The following is a 17,733-nucleotide window of genomic DNA, read 5'->3' on the forward strand; positions in this document are numbered from 1 at the left end:
CATACACTGGAAAGGGTACCCTGAGGAAGAGCGCACGTGGGAGAATGCCAGGGATGTACATGCTCCAGTACTGGTTCATCGTTTTCATCAGCTTTTCCCTCACAAACCCAAGCCTCGCATTTTACCCGAGATTCCTCTTTCGCCTGAGCAGGCCGAAGAAGCCCAAGCTGAGGAGTTTGTGAGTGTGTATTTCCCCCCCCCCCCCCCCGCCTGAAGCCTTGACTCCACTTGCAGAGGAGGTGGGGGAACCACAGCCCTCCACCTCGGGCTTACAGCTCCCAGGGGGGAGGGGGGCTGACCTTTCTAACTCTCTAGATGTTTTCCAGCAGCAGCCACCTGGCCCAGAGGCGTTATCTGACTTGGAGAGCAGTACTGCTTCGTCCTTGGAGGAGTTTTCCTTTGAAGACTTTCCATCGTTGCCCAGTTCCCATGGGACTTTAGAAGCAGACGGCGAATCTTATCAAGACTCTGGAGGGGAGGGGGCTGAAATGGAATGTGAATCTGGAGGGGAGGGTGATGTCATGAGTAAGGATGGCGAGCAGGGGGCTCCCTTCCAGACTGTTAAGCGCATGCGTAGCACTGAGGAATTGGTGAGCCATTCCAAGAGGCACAGATTGGGACCGCCTTAACCTGCGGGGTTTATATGGCTGGGTTTTTCCCACGCTTGTTCAGTTTGTTAGGATTACTGTTATGTATTAGCAATAAAACATTAGAGACCAGTTCCCTGTCTCAGAGTGTTTCCTGGGAGTCAGGACAAAAATCTTTGCTTTGCTGATGGGATTAGGGTGGGGGTTTCCTTTGATCTCCTTCAATGGGATCCATTGGCAAGTCCTTTGATCTCCTTCCTGTCTTCCTCCCTGCAAGGATCTTTAGACAAGAATCTTCTCTGCTTTACATGCCTGCTTTGTTATGCAGTTTCAGCCTAGTCTCACAGACATGGATCTAAAAGGGGGCAGTATTCAGCCCCCCAAAGTGAAGCCTATTTAGTGGCCTGCTAGAACCACTGAAATGGAGCAGAGCTTATAACACAGCTGACACAGAAAAAGAATATTATCTTAAAAACACATTAGGTTAAGATAAGTAAAAGAATAACTTACTGACTTTATTGTTGGTTCTGTTGCATCCATCTTGGTGGAAAAGATGAAGGTCCTTTGTTCTTCTTTTCTTTCTAAATACTTAGTTTGCCCTAAACCCCCAGCCCTATTTGCTGCCAAGGACTGTGTGAAAGGGGAATTCCAGGCCCACCGCATGGTGCCCAGAATGGAGGAGAGCAGCACACAGCCGTGTGCTTGCTCCTGGTGGAAGGAGGAGGACGAGAGAGGAAGTGAGAGTGGCAACAAACAGCTTCCTCAATCGCATGGAGAATTTGCATCCTAAAGCAACCATCCCCATGCTAATGAGGCACGCTGGATTTGCCAGGACTTCCAACACCAAGCACCCCAGCCACTTGCTCAAGGCTAACTGGCTCAAACGCCAGGACAAGTTGGCTTGTGCAGTGTGCAGTGGGTGACTGACGGTGTTGGAGAACGAGGGGAGGAATTGAGATGTAGCAGTAGCTGAAATCGGGTGGGTGTATCCCAATGCTGCAACCCTCCACAATTTATTTTCCAAGTATATCTTAAATCTGGGGAGCTTTGCATACCATGTTCATCACAGCAAAGCCCCCATTTGGGATAACAGTTCCTTTGCTTTTTTTCAAATTGTGGGTATGTCCCTTTCAGGCACTGGAGTTTAGAAGCCAAGTGAGCTCTTCACCACATTTCAGCTGAATGTGGACTGGGTTTCGATGACTCCATGTCAGCTATTCAATCTTTTCAGCCTTGCCTTCTCTAGCCTAAGTAGCTTGATGAAATTGCAGTCCCCTAGATCTCCGGACAGCTCTTCAAGGGTTGTGCCCTCCTTCAAGAATGCCCTTGTTTCCACATAGACCAGTCTGAGGCCATCCGACGGAACGTTGGGCAAACCGAAGCAGCCATACAGGTTGCAACAAGGCACAAATGGGATTTCTTCTTGGGATAAGGACTGGTTCTGGGACACTTCTCGGCTCCCCAATTTGGGATCCCTAGTATAGAAGTGTACACAGGGGACTTGATATTGGGGGGCTGCCCTTCCCCAAGGCCAACTCTAAATTCCTTTCTACTTGGGGCTCCTGCAAGAGAATGCTGCCTGTCTTTTTTCTCTGGCTTTGCCCAGCATTACATGCTCCCCTCTCTTCCCCCCTAGCACCACCACCTGTAAGATATCTTAATACTGTATCATGTCAGGAAACATGCTAGAAAAAGGATGGACTAAATTCAACTTTTAAGGATCTCCCTTGAATTAAGATCAATGGACTAACTTGTTTTGCTTGAACTTGGCTTATCATTTTCCTTTGACAGTGATAGGAAAATGATGGAGCAGATGTTACCCTTATTAATTAATTAATTAATTAGTTTTCTATCCCACCTTTATTATTATTTTTTTTATAAATAACTCAAGGTGGCTAACGTACCTAATACTCCTTCCTCCTCCTATCTTCCCCACAACAACAACCCTGTGAGGTGAGTTGGGCTGAGAGAGAGTGATTGGCCCAAGGGGACCCAGCCGGCTTTCAGGTCTAAGGCAGGACTAGAACTCACAGTCTCCTGGTTTCTAGCCCGTTGCCTTAATCACTAGACCAAAACTGGCTCTGTGTTTGATTCCAGGCTCAAGACACGGAATCTCAGGCCATAAGGAAAGCCCCACTCTGAAATCCCAGGCAGCCACTGCCAATCCTAGTAAACCACCACGGACCAGTTGAACAAGATTCCGTGGAATGCAGCTTCCCAAATCACAAGGGGTCTTTATTTCCCACTGATCTTCAGCGGAGAGAACATTTTTGCAATATGTTGTCTTTCCTTACCTTTCTGCAGCGTTTCTTCAAGTTTTTTAGCAACATCGTTTATGTTGGTTTTTTGAAGGATCTGAATGCACACCTTTTGAGCATCTTCTCCATAATAGTGAATCATGAGATCTACAATGTTTTCTCGATTAGCGTTCTCCAGTGAAGCTGTAGGAATGTGTGGCTTTCCATCATAGTCAATACATTTTAGCCTCCATTTAAATTCTTCAAATTGCTTCTTAAGGAGTTCATTCAATGCTCTGTAAAGATCTTCTCTCACAACGTGGTTCATGTCAATTGTGAGGAATTATATCTGATCTAAAATTAAAATTAGAGAATTCAACTGATATTTTATGGAAAATAAAATTTGAAGGGAACAATACTTTCTATTTTCAAGTTAAATTAGCACAAATGCAAAGGAATTATGCCGCCCATAATACAGCAGTTTATTTATTATTTGATTTATACAAGTTGGTGTTTGTCAGCCATCACATACATTCTAGGCAGGTCACAGCCCTAAAACATATATGGCACTCATCCTGACCTGGGGTGGCAAGCTGTAACCACGAAGCCTGCCCTCCAGAGTTCTCCCTATCCTATCCAGGGATGTGAACCCACAGCTTTCCTCTTGGCTTGCAGGTAATGGGCGGGCAGATCCCACCCTGAGTAACACATCCCTGTTTGGAGCCACACTATTTGGAATGTGCAGAAACACTCAAAACTGCCCCTTGTAGGTTGTCCAAAAGGAGGCCATAGATACATAAGAGGGTGTTCCCCCACTATCCAGTTCTGTTGAGGTCATCCATGAGAGCAGCCAGGTAGCTTCCTTCCCTTGCCCAGACCTGAACCCAGAACAGAAGAGATGCAGATACGCTGCTTCATCCAGAGCCCTCTGTGGGAAGGGTGGCCCCTTGCGGGACAGCTTCGAAGAGAAGGTGGGTGGGCATCTCTCAGAGATGGATCCTGCACTGAGAAGGGGACTGGACGAAATGACGTTTATGTTTCTAGCTCCATCCCACAACCCTTGATGCCAGCTTCCCTAAAATGGGGAAATTGGAGATAGGGTGGTAATTATCTAAAATGGCTGGCTCAGGTGATGGCTATATTTGATTTTTTTTTTACAAAGTTAAAAGATAAAACAAAAAGATATAAAGAGGAAATAGTAAAGAAAGAAGAGATAGAAAAAAGTGTGGAAAACAATAGAAAGTGAAGGAGGAGGAGAGGGGGAGAAGGGTTACTTAAATAAGTACCTTTCAATCCTCTTTCCAGGAATTACAAGCATACTTGATACCGTTTCTCCCCTCAGAATTACATAACATAGTTCCATTCTTCCCATATACAGCCCTTTTTAATTGGTAAATCCAGAAGTCACCAGTTCATTTTTATCCATTTTCAGCAAAAAGTCCATAAGGGGTTTCCAGTCTTTTATAAAAGTGATTGTTGTTCCTTCCCTAATCAGACAAGTCAATTTAGCCATTCCTGCAAGTTCTACCATCTTCACCATCCACTCCTCCATTATGGGTATTTCTGTATTTTTCCATCTTTGTGCATATAATAGCCTCCCTGCAGTCACCATGTATAAAACCAATTGTCCATGAGCCTTTTCTAACTGACAGTCCATAAGTCCTAGGAAGAAAAACTCTGGTTGCATCTGAATATTTGTAAAATTCTCTGCATCATCATAGATATTTGTACCCAATATTTTTTTTTCACTTTTTCACAAGCCCACCATGCATGGTAAAATGTCCCTTCATGCTTTTCACATTTCCAACAGCAATTAGAAGTACCTTTTGACATCTTAGATAATTTCTCAGGTGTCATATACCAATGGTACATCATTTTATAAAAATTCTCTTTTAAGTTATACAAGAGTGTGAATTTCATACCTTTTCACCACATTCTCCCATTGATCCATCTGTATGTTATAATCAAAATTCTTAGCCCATTTTATCATGCTCTCTTTAACTTGATTTTCTTCCATTTCAAATCTCAACAGAAGTTTGCACATTTTAGCAATCACATTTTCATCACTGATACATACAGTAATTCCATTTCAAACTTTCTTACATGTTGTTCTGTGCCTGGTAGCTTTTTCTCCATATTAAACTCTCCCTCAGTTGTGTGTATGAAAACCATTGACAGCCAGTTGTTCTCTTGATTTCATCTTAAGTTCTCCATTTTCCTGTACTAGCACATCTTGATAAGTTAACCATCTTTCTTTGCCCACTATTTCTTTTCTATAAAGATGCTTCTTTTGCTGAGGCTGCTAAAGGTATTTTTGGGCACAACCTGGGTTTATAGCTCTTCCATATTCTTCATATGGCACCCCTAGCATAGTGACTTTTGAAGCCTACAGTAACTTTAACTGTATCATACCATGAATAACCATCCCACCCAAACCTCAGGTTGTGCCCTTCTAATTCTAACATTCTCTTCTTTCTTAGCAACAGCCGTTCTTTCATCCAAACCAAACCAAACCAAACCACAGGCTGCAAAATACAGTTTAAAATCAGGCAATCCCAATCCTCCTTTTATATTTGACCGTTGGTTTCTTCCCGTGCCATTTAAATCGAGGTAGGTGCTTTTGCCTTTGTTTAAAGGGTACATCATTTCTCAAAACAGGTTGTCTGAAATAAAACATCATTCTAGGTAACACATTCATTTGCACCAGTGAAATTCTTCCAAGCAATCATAATTGTAACTGTTCCCATCTCAATAAGTCCTTCTTAAATTCACTCCATACCTGAACATAATTATTTTGAAATAACATGCAATTCATATTAATCAAAATAATACCCTTCTCAACCTGAAACCCTATTTTTACAGGAAATGCTTTTTGATCTTCCGTGCTCTTATTTTTTGTCAGTAACTTCATTTTCTCCTTATTAATTTTAAACAAATTCCTTTAATTTTTCCATTAATATATCTATTCCTTCTATATGATTTTCCAGAATTAAAACCAAATCACCAGCAAATGCCCTTAATTTATATACTTATTTTAAAAAATTATTTATTCACATTTATATGGCCACCCATCTCACATAGGGCGACTCTGGGCAGCCTATACTTATTTCACTCCAGCAATTTTCTCATCTTGTCTTATAGCTTTGTTCAGAACTTCAAGGGCCAAAAAGTGTAACAGTGGTGAAAGTGGGCATCCTTGCCTAGGCCCTTTCTGTATTTTGTAGGGTTTAGTCAGTTGATTGATTGATTGATTGGATTTCTATAGCTGCCCATCTCAACAAGTGACTCTTGTTGATGACACAGTTCCCCATTCATAATAATTTGTGCCACTTGTGTAGTATAGATCAATTTTACCCATGTAATAAAATTCTCCCCAAAGTCCATATCTTCCAAAATCTTGAACAAAAAACTCCAGTTCAAATTATTGAAGGCTTTCTCTGTGTCCAGAAATATCAGCACATCTTGTTTTTTGTTATGCTGCTCCAGATACTCTAATATATTAAGAGTATTTCTAATACTGTCTTTTAATTGTCTCTTAGGTAAAAAGCCACATTGGTCTTCATGAATAAAATCTTGCAAAATAATTTTCATGCTTTCAGCTAATATAATTGTAAATATTTTGTAAGCATTGTTCAGTAGAGATATTGGTCTATCATTTTTCAGTGAAGTCGGATCTTGCCCTTCTTTGGGAATCAGTGCTATATTTGCCCCTGCCCAGCTATCCGGTATCTTTCCATCATCTAAAAGAGAGTTCATCATTTTTTGGTAAAGGTTGTAAAAGTTCATCTTCAAGATGTTTATAATAAGAGGCCAGTAGTCCATCTGGACCAGGGGCTTTTCCTTTATTCCTCTTTTTTATAGCTTCACAGACTTCACTCATTGTTTTTGGTCCATTCATCATCCATCTTTGGGTATCCAGTATCTTTGGTCAATCTTGTTTCTTTAAATATTTGTCTATCTTTACCAAGGAAGTTTCTTCTCTTTTATATAGCTTTACGTAATAGTGGTGGAATGTTCTTTGAATACCTACAGTACATTGTCAGTCACTATAGGTTTCTCATTTTGTAATTTTACAATCATTGCCTTTTCAGTTTCCTTTCTCAATCTATATGCCACCAATTTCCCTGGCTTGTTTGCTAGTTGACTGAAAGTTCTCTGTTTTGCAAAATTCATTTTTGTTTCCATTTCTCTTATCATTAGCATAGAAAGTTGGGGCTGTAAAAGTTTGATTTGTTGTGAAATATTTTTTCTCCCTGGAGATCTCTTGAATTCCTCCTCTTTCATCTCCATATCCATTAAAATCTTTTGCATCTTCTCTTGTTTTTGACTTTTCAGTTTATTATTCTGCTGAATAAATTGTCCTCTCCTAAAGGCTGTACTAGCATCCCATACTGTCCTTATATCAGTGCCTTTGTTGAGATTATTCTCAAAAAAATCTTTCTGTTTCTTTTTACAGTCCTCCATTATTGATTCTCTTTGTAGGAAAGTTTCATTTAGCCCCCATCTATACGTAGGTTTTAAGTCTCTTCCTGTATGTTAGTGTCACTGGGTTACGGTAAGAAAAGGTCTTTGGCAATATCTTTGTTAACACGTGTGGCTAGACTTTTAGAAATCCAAACATATCTACAGTATTCTTGAAAAAGATCCATGTCTTTTAGAAAAATACGTATCTCTCTCCATATATCTATCAATTTGAGATCTACTTCATGGACACTAGAGAGAACTAAAGGACCTATCAACTTGATATTCCTTGTTTCTGCTCTTCACAATCTTAACCTTTAAATCATTGCAATGGCACTGCAGGATTTGATTTTTAAGATGGCTTGGTCCTTTATTTCCCTCTAGTGTCTATTTGCAACCTTCATCAAGCCTCGGTTCCTAATCTTGGTTTAGTTCTGTTTCAGTCATTTCCCAGGAGTATATTATTTAATTATATACTTACTTTTCAAATCTTACAGTAAAAATAACTAGTGTTCCAAAACTCTTTGGTCTCCCAATCTCTTTAAATATTTCTTACATCGAAATACTTTTTTCCCTTTTTGCCATTTTTGCTTTTTGCACCTTCTGACCTTTTTCTTTTTTCTTCTAGCTTAGTTTATATTAGCTTTTACTATGTTTATTCAAAACTTCAATAAAATGTTTTTAAAAATGGTTCTTTCATTCATATGATTTGGTCTTGCTCTGTTATAGCTTCGTTCTGGTTTCAAATTAATATGTATCTTAACTATATTTATTCCCAAGACTATTTTAATATAATGTTGAATTATATTCCTAAAATATGAAATATGTCATCTCATGAAGAGCTTTGGCTTGATCAAACTTGGAAGTACAGCAAACTGGATAATTTTATATGAATGGAAAGAAAGGTACTCTCCTGATTTTAAGGAGGGTTCCAAGACATGAGTTCATTATCTATTTTTGAAGTCTTTGTGTTCAAAAACTAACTGTATATAATACATTGGCATAAGATCTAAATTTAATGGTAGGTTTAATAACTGAATTAATTTCATACAGCTTTATTTATATAAGGAACTTTTTGTTGTTAATTTTTAAAATTAGTTTAGTTGATTTAATCACCATCATATATTTAGTTATTTTTCTTCAAGGTATTATCATTATTCAGTCTAAACTCCTTTCATTTTATTTCACAAGTTTAATACCCACACACACCCCAATTCTGATTATGCTGCCTCATCATGATAGGGGGTGCTCCTGGTAGGGGTGAGCGAAAATGTCAGGAGTGTATGCCAAGACAATATATATTCCCAGCACTGTCACCCAAGGGCATGAAGGTCATCCCAGCTGCCCAGCTAAAGCAAGCAGGAATCTATTTTGGACAGCAGCTATACAGGAAGATACTGGAGGCAGATGATCACTTTAATGACAACGGCAAAGGCATCAATTCATACTGCACAGGAGAAGCCAATGCTAAACCATTCCTATATTTTTTTTACCAAAAAAACCACATGGATAGAAAATATAAAATGATTGACAATATAGTTCCGGATGATGGGCCCCTCAGGTCAGATGGCACTCAACACGCTACAGTGGAAGAGTTGAGGGTCTTTCAGGATACTAATGGTGTTTATGATGTGGCTAGATTAAAGCCTTTGGAATGTCTAGTTGCTGATGTTGCCATACAGGAAAAGAAAATCAGCAAAGACACAATTACAGCAGGAACATGGAACATAAGACACATGAACACAAGAGAGCTCAACACAGGGAAAGATGAAATGAAGTGACTACAAATTGACATCTTGGCATCAGCAAATAGAGATGGACTCAGATTGGACACTTTCAGTCAGTACTCGGGACATGAAAAACAAAGAAGGAATGGTGTTGCTTTTATAGCTAGGAAGGGTATAGCAACAACAGTACTGTACTTGCTACAGTGCAATCAATGACCGAGTAATATGATTAGTTTTTGTGGACAACCCTTTAATATGACAGTCATTCAAGTTTAGGCTCCAACACAGATCCAGAAGAAGAGGAGATTGATGAGTGTTATGATCAATTCAATTTGAAATTGATAGAACATGCAAGCATGTTGTGCTGCTTGGGATTGGAGACTGCAGTGCCAAAACTGGAAACATGAAAAGAGGAGAATGTAGTTAGATTGCATGGCTTAGGAAACTGAAATGAAGCAGGAGACCGACTTTTCAATTTCTGCCACTACAATGATTTCTTAATGGCTAACACTGTCTTCAGACAACCCAAATGATGCCTCTATACATAGACATCACTAGATGGAGTACCCAGAAAACAAATTGAGTATATTATTGCTAAAAGGAGGTGGAGGAGCTCAATTATAGTGTCACAGACATGGCCAGTGCTGGCTGTGGAACAGATCATGAACTGCTCATGTGCAAGTTCCTTGTTAAGCTAAAGAAGAAGAAGAGGAGGAGGAAAGATATGATCTTGAACATACACCCACCATTTTCAAGGAGAACATCAGGAATCGCTTTGAAATGCTAAACCTCACTGATAGAGAGCCAGAGGAATTATGGAATGAGCTTCCAGAAGTTGTTAAGGATGAGTGTGAAAAGACACTGCCAAAAATGAAGAAACAGAAGAAAGCAAACTGGATGTCAGAACAAACTGTGGGAACTGCCAAGAAGTGAAGCCAAAGCCAAGAAAGACAAAAATCTCAGGAAAGAACTTAACGAAGAGTTTCAGAGAGCTGTTAGAAGAGACAAGAAGCAGTATTAGAACATCAGTAAAGACACGGAAGATGGAGACAGAGATGGAAAAAGAAGGAAAGTCTCTCAAAAGATCTCTGAGCTCAGACGGAGGTTCCGACCTTGAATTGGTATGCTAAAGGATGTCAGTGGACAGATAGTAACCGATTCAAATGAGATCAAACGAAGATGGAAGGAGTACACTGAAACACCACGTAGCAGAGGGAGAGGACCTAGCTCTCTGGAAAGGGCTCTAATGCTGGGAAAGGTGGAAGGAACAAGAGGAGGACTGCCAACAGCAAGGTGGATAGATTCAGTTACAGTGACGACTCCTGGTGGGGAAATGGCGGACTGAGCAGCTGTGCCTGCAGATGTAACGGGCGGAGCTGACAACGCAATTTTTGGGGGGCTCAGGCAGGTTTTCCCAAGGTCCAGAAACATTCTCTGGATAAAGGAGAACATCTGGAATCATCCCATCTCTCTTCTGGACAGCTGCTTCCAGCCACATGATTGCAAACAGTGTTTTGCATTCGACTGGTAAGAGCTAGCTGGGAGGTGGGGCTGTCAGCACTTTCCAAGCCGAGCTGTAGCCTCAAAGAGACACTAAGACCAGCCACCCCATTTCTAAATCACTAAATCTATGTTTTTTTTAAAGTGTGCGTACCCTAAGAGAGGTTTTCTGCAGCAAGGAGAAGCTGGCTCTCTGTGCTTATCATTATTTTTGAGATCACTTTTTAAAAAAATTCTTTTTTAAGTTTTGGACTTTGTTTTCCTTCCAAACATAAAGAAGGATTGAGAGTAAACAATTGTCTTCCTGCTATTATTTTTGTACTAAATTCGAAGATATTAGCATTTTCCTACATGTTGAATCAGCTGATTTGAACCTTCAGGTTTCTATTTCTATTTTCACACGGGAACAGATTTTTTCTGACTTCTACCAAGCTTTTATGCAAGCTGTTCAGGACATCGTGGAAAATATGAGGGATAACGTGCGCCCTCAGGTTGGGGACCTGGTGGATGAAACCGAGGAATTCAACAGTGATAGAAATGCTTCTTCTAAGAGTGAGATCAGGATTTCTGTTGAGATGCTGGATGAAGATTGGATAGTGGAGTTGGAGAAATTTAAGGGGGAGAGAGATCTGCCAGCCATGAGAGAGACTGACTTTCTGGTGGAATGCCACGAAAAAGAAGGAGTCATTAGGCATGGGAGATGTTTTGAAGAGAAGCTGCAATTTTTGAGCGGGGCAGTTGGACCTATTTCAATATAAGGGGGGAGTAACTGTACTTAGTAAAGGTAAAGGTTTCCCTCGACGTAAAGTCCAGTCATGTCCGACTCTAGGGGGCGGTGTTCATCTCCGTTTCTAAGCCTTGGAGCCGGCGTTGTCATAGACACTTCCGGGTCATGTGGCCAGCATGACGACTCGGAACGCCGTTACCTTCCCGCCGAAGCGGTACCTATTGATCTACTCACATTTGCATGTTTTTGAACTGCTAGGTGAGCAGGAGCTGGGACGAGCAACGGGAGCTCACCCCACCGAGAAATAATGCGGTTTTGGTTTAATACAGAATAAGAGATTGATTATGGAAATTTTTATATATCCTTGCTGTTAAACATCAGAAGTCACATCCTTCTGTAACTCTGAAAAATTTTTCCCTTGTGTTCTCACACCTTTTTAGTTTTTCCTCTTTTTTGTAGTTTTTTGTTTTGTTCGTAGCTTTTATCTTTGTTTGAAACTTAACAAAATTCTTATTAAAAAAATCAATGGCAATTACACAAGAACTACCACAACACACTTCCACGTGGGGTCACTTCTTGACCATGAGAAGATGAACCTTATTGCCTGAGGACCAAAATTGCTGTGGATTTTGCAGCTGAGAGATACATGAGTGGGGAAATGCTATCGAAGTGGGAAGGCAAAAGGCTCTAATTTATCTAAAATTACTATGACTGCCCCCAAAAGGAAAGTGGGCGGAATAAAAGAATTAAACCCAGGCAAAAGTCCTGTGCAATGCCCACTTTCTGCACCTCTCTGGAGATTGAGTAACTGGTCCCAACCTGCATTTGCCAACCTTTCTCTCACATACACGCAAACCTTCCGCACAGAGAGAACCCAACATACATACACACCGACATCTGCATCCCTCCTTCAAGCAGAAACAGCAAAATGTAGATCCATTTGCTTCCAGGGGGTTTCCTCTACCACAAACGGATTTGTTTCATCTTAAAAGCATAGAGCCATTTTTCCCAGTGCAGACCACACCCCAGAACCTGTCTTCCTGTCTATAACCTTCACTACTTCACCTCACTGCTAATATTTGGCATTCCTCCAAACAAAAATAAAAACACAGGGGAAAGTCTGATTTCTGAACGCCTCCCCACCGAACGTGACTATCTGGGAGATGGCAAGTGGCTCTCTCCTGTGTGGCCCTCTCCCCATGGGATGCAGATGAAGGCGTTTGGGGTCCCTCTTCTTCCATTGCTAATCTCAACAATAGAACAATGTTAGTGATTGATATCAATATACTAAAGGTAAAGGTTTCCCCTGCACAGTTGTGTCCCACTCTAGGAGGCGATGCTCATTTCCATTCCTTAACCGAAGAGCCAGTTCATAAATACACTGTTTTGTGGTAGGGAGTTTGATCAGTGACTCCTCTTTCGTAAAAGATTCAGGGGCCTGCTTTGCGCCATTCTGTTCCTTTGCCTCCTACCTTCGGAAGGGCGCTGGGCCAAGGTCTATGAACGCCTCACAACTGGAGTGGGCAGACAGTCCGGCAAGATTCCACTTGTGCTCATCTCTAGTGTTGGCCAAGAGCAAAACTCCTCTCCCACAGCAGGCTGACAGTTTGCTGAACTGCTGCGTTCACCTTCTGATTCTGAGAATTCAAAATACGGAGAGATTTAGCTGCCTGGACCATGACTTGACTACTGACAGTTATGATCTGCATCTCATAAGTCCTGATCAAACGGCCTGGCTGAAGCATGGCATACATGATTAAGATGGCTTCAAAATGAATTTAGCGGAAGCTGAAAGTGAAAAACTAAGTAGCTGCCCCAGCAAAAGCCTTGAGCACTGCAGAAGGAATATCGATGTAATGCTGCTTGTCAAACTATGCAATGAACCATTATGAACCAAGGTTCACGGTCTTCCTTATCTATACACCAACATTCAGAATCGGGAAAACAAAGATGAATCGTTATATGATTGAATAGATAGAAAGAAGAACTGGTGGGATAGATCTCACTGTTGGGAATATCACAGTTAAAGGATACAATTTGCTCAAAAGAACAGCAAAAATAGAACTGAAAGAGGGGTTTCCCTGTATGTTAAAAGTAGCCACAAACTCAGAAATCCAAATGAAGGAACTCTGCAATATTGTAAAGGGCCCTGGGTTAAAATAAGTGAAGCAGTGAGGAAAAGCAGTGGCACTGCTGGGGTCTAGTATTCCTCACCCAACCAGTGTAGAGGATGAGTCCCCAAAACCAAATGCAGAACTTTCAAAGATGCAGAGAGAGTTAGTAATAGGAGACGAAGAGTGTGGTAGGGAGCCCATTTCTGTCAAGTATAGTCTTTGCACCAGCCCAAAAGTTGTGTCCTAAAACTCAAGCATTCCCGCAAGCAGGAGCAGAAGATCACCTCTGTGTGCCGTATTACAATGAGAAGCTGACCCTTGGCATTTCCAGCTTCCGATTAACCTGTCAAAGCAGGTTAAACAATGGTGGGTCCTTTGCTCTGCATTATGCATTGTAGTCTGCATCCAACCCATCATCTCTGGCACCAGTTGGGATATAGGAACCCTTTTCTTATGCCATGGAGATCACATAGCGGCCAGATCAGCTTTCTCCAGGAGTGGACACTCCTCCATAGTAATGGACATGGAGAGACAGCAGTTCTTGCAATAGCAAAGTGGCCACAACAGTGGCCCTAACAAGCCACAATGGCTTCAAAATGACATATGCTTCCTGACATCATCACACAAATTATGTCGGATGCAAATAGACAAATCACATCATTTGTATAATGTTATCCTGACATAGGCATTAGCATTTGCCTCCCCACCCACTTTTAACTTGCTGAAAAAAGGTAATATGCAAATTATGTGATATGGTACCAATCAAAGCGATTATGTTATATGGTTTGGGGGGGGAGGTGTTTATTCTGTTTTTTATCCTGCACACCACCCGGAATCACACTGTTCGGCAGCCTTATTAATCTTATTCATTCATTCATTCATACATACATACATACATACATTCTTATCACTTGGATAAATTTTCCTGGGTTTTCAGTATTCTCAAATCCAAGTCAACAGGATTTGAGAATACTGAAAACCCAGGAAAATTTATCCAAGTGATAAGAATGGGCTTCATAGACTATATCAGGGTTTCTCAACCAGGATTCCGTGGAACCCTAGGGTTCCATGAGAGGTCACTAGGGGTTCCCTGGGAGATCATGATTTATTAAAAAAATTATTTCAAATTCAGGCAACTTCGTATTAAAGAGTAAGTCTTATTTATTTATTTATTTTTAGTTTAAGAACCCCATTAATGCATATATGGAGGCCTACACGTGAAATGAATATAATAAATTTGTAACTTCTGGTGTATAGCTGAGCCTGAATGTGCTGGGGTTCCCCGAGGCCTGAAAAATATTTCAAGGGTTCCTCCAGGGTCAAAAGGTTGAGAAAGGCTGAACTATATCAATATCCAGCCCCGGATTTTGCACCCAGCAAGAGTTCCTTGGGATGGACATGGACATGGACATAGAAAGGGCCCTTTGATGGTATTTTATCCCAATAATCAATCCAATCCAGTCCAATCATCCCACAGGGAGAGATCAGTTCTGACTGTCTGCAATGAGCCACAGCTTCTGAGTAACCTTCATGAGCCTTTGGAGATCCTGGAGACTCCATTGCCAGCCACCAACTGGGCTGCTTCTTCTCTGGAGACATTTTCTCTGGAGACAGGGCTGCTTCTTCTCTGGAGACATTTTCTCCCAGTATTCATTTTGCTACCTACGTGCAGAAAACTCTTTCTCAAAAGCAGTACATTTTTCTCAAGCACTGGGCCTCCGTAGGAATGTTTAAAATTATCTTTTTTCCTCTTTTGCGATGGTGATTCAGTTCTGTTGGTCTGACCAGGAAATGTATATAGACCATCTTTGCCTTTGTACTATTTTAAGTATGAATGTGAAAAGAGAAAGTCTGTTCTTACTTCCTCATGAGTAAACAAACTGCCTTCACAGTACTTTAAATCTGCTGTTCTTTAACCATTGGGAAGTCCTCCCCCTCCCCCCCCGCCAAGGAAATGTTACCCTTCTTGAAGGTGGGGCATTTCACAGGAGTCCCTGCCCGAGACGAGGTAGACCTGCTGGATAACAGGGTGAAGGCACCAAGGAAGCCCTCCGGGATGATCTGTAAAGGGTCTCAGGGTTTCCAAGGCAAAGAACTTGGCATGCAGGGGGGTGGGCAAACAAAGTCAGAAAATGAGAAAACAGAAGATCCCTTTAAAAGCTTTGTGCATGTTCATTACTGGGCCCTGAAGTGGCCGGTCTGTTGTAACTGTCCAGATCACGGGGTATGGCTATCACTTGCAGTAGTTTGGAAGGCAAAGGTGCCCCCAATTCTGCCTGTCTGTCTGTCTGTATATATGTGGGTGGGGGGCTTTGGGGGGGTGGGCATGCAAGTGCATGTACATTCAGGATTGGGGGGCATTCTAATCTCCTAGGAAAGCAGCTCCTTTGTTTTAAATGCTCAGTCACCAGGGCAAATCAAGTTGTGCTTTTTTAAACTCCTGGAGCAAAATTCCGTAGGATAACTCCAACTCAGGTGCCCAATTTCTGTGGACTGGGACCTGGTATGGACAGATGGGCCCATTTAAAAACTCTGCTCATGAAACAGCCCAGAGTGGCTCAGAACTCAAAAAGAAAAGACTCTTCAGCCGAGGTGCTGAAAAAGCCCCCGCCCACCCGCTGGCTGTACGCCTTGTGCCATCAAGGGAGGGACCTGGCACAGACAAGTCTCCAGGCTGGAGCAGAGGGGAGGGGTGGTCATCCTCATATTTGGGGAGCCGGGGAAGGTCGATCTTGGGCCTGAGTCAAAGCCCAGGACAGAAGGAAGACAGCTCACCTTTAAGGAAACCCTGCCCCAGCTATCAAAGCACAGCAACCAGAGTGATCTCCTGAAGGTCTACACAGTAATATTGGAAACGCTCCAGGTGCCCACACCCTCAGCCAGCTATTAGGGTTTAGCTTATGGCTGATGCTTGCCCTTCTAGGTCACAGCTTTACTACGGCCACATTACTGCCCAGTGTGACTGATATGAAACTTTAGCTTGCTAACACTTTATTGCGCAAATAAAGTACAAGGAAATACTTTGCTCCAGGCTGCTTTTCGCTGCGTGAACAATCTGGATGTCTCTGATCACTAGAAGCGCCTGCATATGCCCATTCACAAAAATATCTTACGAGCACCTACCCTGAAAAGCAATTGACCCATGTTAAATGATATAGTGTGCTAGACTTACCACTCTGCAGTGAAAATTTACAGGCCTAATCCGATGCTGAGTCTCTAAGCAGGTGAAAAGGACTTTGTACCTGCTACAAAGACAGTTTCTCTTTCAAAAGCATACGTGTTACTCCACCCCTCTTCCTGCTGGTAGTTCTCGACTGCTTGTTTCTTTGCTCTTGATGGCTGATCTTAAAAGGCAGAAGGGATCCACCACTTCAATATCTTCATTGTCAATTCTAAGGCTGTTTGTTGTTCCTGTTGTCATTAGTTTGGTTTTCTTTATATTTAATCTTAGTCCCATTTTTTCACTGTGGTCCTTAACTTTCATTATTAAAGTTTGCAGACACTTTGCATTTTTGGCAATCAGAGTAATGTCCAATATGGATTCTTTCAAGTGCTCCTTGGTTCAGACTATAGTTCCTCAGAGAAAGACCTGTAGACTTTCACATGGAATGTATTAAATTCCATCTCTTCCTATATTCCCACTCCAAATGATCACGATAAAGCAAGCGAGCAGAGATCTACAGTTATAGTAAAGGTTCCATCTGACAGTCTCTTGATTTTAATGGGTAAAAAATAAATTAGAATAAATCTGTATTCACGTAGATGTGCCATAGCAGCTTAGTAAAATTCATAGTTTTCCTATAGATGCAATCTAGGGTTATGCTTCTGTTATTTCATTATCATTCTAAAATAATCCCCTGTATAAATCCAGAGGATCCAGGTAAAACCATGTTCTGGATCCATGGTTTTGTTCCATAGGAGTGCTGTGAAACAAACAAATGATCCATAATTTTTATGCTTTGTTCAGTGATCACTGATTTGTCAGTGGTAATTTGCTAATTGCTGTCATAGGGACATAGGCATTCAAAGATGAAAATTTCTCACCTTTAAGTGAAACAAATGTGAATTCCTAACAATCAGCATAAAGTATCCACATTTTTAGACTGTCCTTTTTAGGGTTTTGGTATGTTTTGGATTTCACCTAGTGATGGACAGGTTCAGCATTTCTCAGTCCTGCAGCTCCACAAGGATTCCGGTGTGCGATCCATGTTCTTGTGTCATAATGGCACAGTGAGTCATTGAAGCCATGGTTTTTCCAATGCAGTGTACGGTTTGACTCTTTTGACGGTCGCTGGGGAAATGCCTTGGAAAACTCCCTAAAAAGCCTAAGGATTTGTTTCTTGGATGCCTAATTCGGCTTTGATTTGATGGGATTTTTAG

General features: G+C 41.5%; 1 pseudogene; it reads right to left on the minus strand.

The window, feature by feature from the left end:
* The window catches only part of LOC134507029 (NACHT, LRR and PYD domains-containing protein 12-like), a 46,003-nt pseudogene extending 42,834 nt beyond the window's left edge, over positions 1 to 3,169 (minus strand).
* Positions 3,170 to 17,733: the final 14,564 nt, after the last annotated feature.

The sequence above is a fragment of the Candoia aspera genome, chromosome 1 (genome assembly GCF_035149785.1).
Source record: "Candoia aspera isolate rCanAsp1 chromosome 1, rCanAsp1.hap2, whole genome shotgun sequence".
In the NCBI taxonomy this organism is placed as follows: domain Eukaryota; kingdom Metazoa; phylum Chordata; class Lepidosauria; order Squamata; family Boidae; genus Candoia; species Candoia aspera.